The sequence below is a fragment of the Otolemur garnettii genome, unplaced genomic scaffold (genome assembly GCF_000181295.1).
Source record: "Otolemur garnettii isolate 467f Iridium unplaced genomic scaffold, OtoGar3 scaffold00051, whole genome shotgun sequence".
In the NCBI taxonomy this organism is placed as follows: Eukaryota; Metazoa; Chordata; class Mammalia; order Primates; family Galagidae; genus Otolemur; species Otolemur garnettii.
This window is the reverse complement of record NW_003852446.1, coordinates 2,563,073-2,566,200: the sequence shown is the minus strand read 5'-3', so window position 1 is coordinate 2,566,200 and position 3,128 is coordinate 2,563,073. Positions and strand designations below refer to the sequence as shown.

General features: G+C 41.0%; 1 protein-coding gene across 3 annotated transcripts in view; it reads right to left on the bottom strand.

Moving 5' to 3' along the window:
* REPS2 (RALBP1 associated Eps domain containing 2) overlaps nt 1-3,128 on the bottom strand; it is a 184,088-nt gene that overhangs the window by 153,407 nt on the left and 27,553 nt on the right. For 2 of the 3 annotated variants that reach the window (XM_012806409.2, XM_012806410.1), the window contains exon 1: nt 2,155-2,276. The gene's annotated coding sequence lies outside the window, so the exon portion shown is untranslated. Of the gene's footprint in view, nt 1-2,154; nt 2,279-3,128 lie in introns of those variants that run through there. The other variant, XM_003791874.3, reaches the window with a different exon arrangement.

Sequence of the window (3,128 nt, the reverse complement as noted above, 5' to 3'; positions counted from 1 at the left end):
GGCTGGACTTGAACCTGCCACCTCCGGCATATGGGGCCAGCGCCCTACTCCTTTGAGCCACAGGCTCTGCCCCAATTTAGTGTAACTTTTAACTAATCAAAGCAAGTGACTGCTATGTCTTACTCTAACGAACACTAAGCCTGCCAATCAAATGACATTCTATCAAGAAACCTATTTCAAACAACCAAATTCTGTCATACCAAGGGATGCCTTATCGGGCCCAATTTTTTTCCCATTCAGAAAACATTCCATGATTACAGATCAGAGTCAGCACCTCACTAAACAGAAAAAGAATTGAGAAGAGGCTATTTTGCATAGCAATTAAGAGCCTGGGTACTGGAGATGGAACTCCTGGCTCCAACCTCTACTAATTCTGTGTCCTTACTCAACCTCCTGAAGTTCAATTTCCACATCTTTCAAATAGAAATCACAAGAGCACCACGGTGGAGACTTGCAGTGTCCAGCCATAACCAGTTCTCTCCTTGTAGGCACACGAGAGAATTGTGTTTCCCCATCTGCTCGGAAGTGAAGCGGGTCCGTGTGACAAGCTCTGGCCAATGCACTGGGAGCAGCAGCAGCAAGTCACATCCAGGCCAAAGCATTCAACGGCCAGTGTGAGAGAAACTCTTTCCCTGTTGTGGTAATTGTGGGGAAAGGTGTTGAAGGTGCCGCAAGATAAAGCAGCCAGGATCACAGGGACACCACAGGGAGGGCGGCTGCCCTAGAGGGACTCTGACTCACTGCAAAGTGGTAAATAATCTTTGTCTGGTTAAGGTGCCAAGACTGTGGTGGCATTTGTTATCACAGCTTATCCTAAGTAATGCAAACTGACACAAGTACCTAATTTAGTAGGATGCTGTGAGGATCAAAGGAGACAGTGCTTGACACAAACTAACCTCGATAAAGATTATGATGACTATGTCCTCCTGATGGTTAGTACAAAGGGCTTGGTGTCCCATATCCCACTATGGCACTATTCTCAGCTATCTGAATTGCCCTACAAGGTCTCCATGGACGAACCATAAACACTAAATCCACTTCGATGCCTACCCGAGATTTCGCAGGACAGGTGTGAACAGCTGAGTGGTTTTTATCTCAAAATGAGGAAAAGGAAAAAGTTCCTGCCCAGCTGTACAGGCTTGCAAAAGTAATTTGTATCACAGTGAATTATCAAGGACATCAAAATGTCCCTCAAATAATCACCTTCATAAAAATTGTTAAAACCAATACCAGGGCAGTAGAAGTTAGATAGTTGGAGACCTTGCTTTTTAAGCTATAGAAAATACTCAAGCATATATTGGTTTGGGGGCACGGATAACAAGATAAAAAAACGTCAGCTCAGAACTTTGAGAAGATAAATTCATTCTGACAAAATTTCGGTTGCCCTCAAGTACTTAATAGTCATCAAAACAGTGCTTCAGGAACTGGGAACTAAAAGATGAGCATATCCGATAGGACAGGCAAGGATGGGAGGGAGAGAAAAGGCACAGTTCCACTCAGACTCTCAGGTCACTCCACCCCAATCTCTAACAGAGCCTTAAATGACATCATAGATACCTCAAGTGGAAAATTAGCTGAATGTGGCTCAGCGCCTGTAGCTCAGCGGCTAGGGTGCCAGCCACATACACCAGAGCTGGTGGGTTCGAATCCAGCCCGGGCCTGCCAAACAACAATGACTACAACTACAACAACAAAAGCTGGACGTGTGGCAGGTGCCTGTAGTCCCAGCTAACCGGGACGCTGAGGCAAGAGAATCACTTAAACCCAAGAGTTTGAGGTTGCTGTGAGCTGTGACACCACAGCACTCTACCAAGGGACATAGTGACACTCTGTTCTAAAAAAAAAAGAAAAAGAAAATTAATTGAATGTGATTATTTGCCACAGGCTCTAGAATTCCTCCCCCAATCTTTTCCTACTAAAGAACAAAACCTATTTTAACTGCAAATCAGTTAAAAGGAATTAACCTCAGGTTACTCTTTGAATGTTTCTCCCATTTAAAAAAGAAACTAAACTAGCTAAGTTCTCTTATTTCATATTACAGAAGAGTTGGAGGAAGCAAGGAGAAATTCCATAAAAGTTTAAATCCACTAAAAATGATTCCCATAAACAAAAACTTGTTGTGGACAATAAAATGTATAAATGTAAGATACTCACCACATTTAATGCTCTCTATCCGAACAGGGAGGCCAGACTGTGCTGCAGCAATTAATTTCAGAGCAATGTAAAATTGTGTTGGACCAAAATAACCAACCCGCTTTGCACCACACAGTTCTGTGATCTGAAAATAGACAAGAAAAAATGATGCTGAAAACCCCATTTCATAACAGGAAAATGAGAGAAGACTTTGAGAGAAGACTTATGATGAAATCTCAAAGATTTCACTACATTGCTAACCAAAAAGTCCTTTGAGAACCTATGTGTACACACTGGTTGGTTTCCTTTTCCTCTGCTTCACAGGGAGGTTTTTAATTCAGATCATTAAGTTCTACCTACTCATGATGTTTCATCGGGACTGAGTAATTGATTGTTCCTCCTTTTTCAAAGATAAAAATAAAGGTGACAAAGGATGGCTGTTATTCTTCTTATAAAGGAGAGTGAATTTTTCAGGGGGTGGATTCTAAGATTTCTGAACTCTACAAAGTCACTGGAGTGAAAAGAAAACACTACTCATGGATTATCCTAGCTTATCAAAATTCAAAATGAATTAATTATTTGTATAAAGTTCTCAGACAAAAGAATTTCCTTATCACTGTAATTACATCTTGGGTTCTCAATTCAGAGGAATACACACAAATATTTTCAAGACACTGCACTAAGTGTTGGTTCCCATCACATCACCTGGAGCAAAACAACCCTTTCCCCACCTAGACTGAACTCCAGTGCTACTTCTCTATAGCTTCTTCCCAAGACCTCAGGTATAGTTTATTTTCCCGTTGTATTCTCTCTGAGTACTCTATTCAAATGTCTATTAAGTCTATCACATGATACATTGGCTTGAATTTGCTTCGAAATAAAGGAACGAAACAAGCATAACCCAGAGTTAGTCACTGTTGAAGTTTCTCCATATTCAAGTTTTAAATGTCTATTTTAACACTTATCACATTATATTATAATTATCTGTTTCTCTC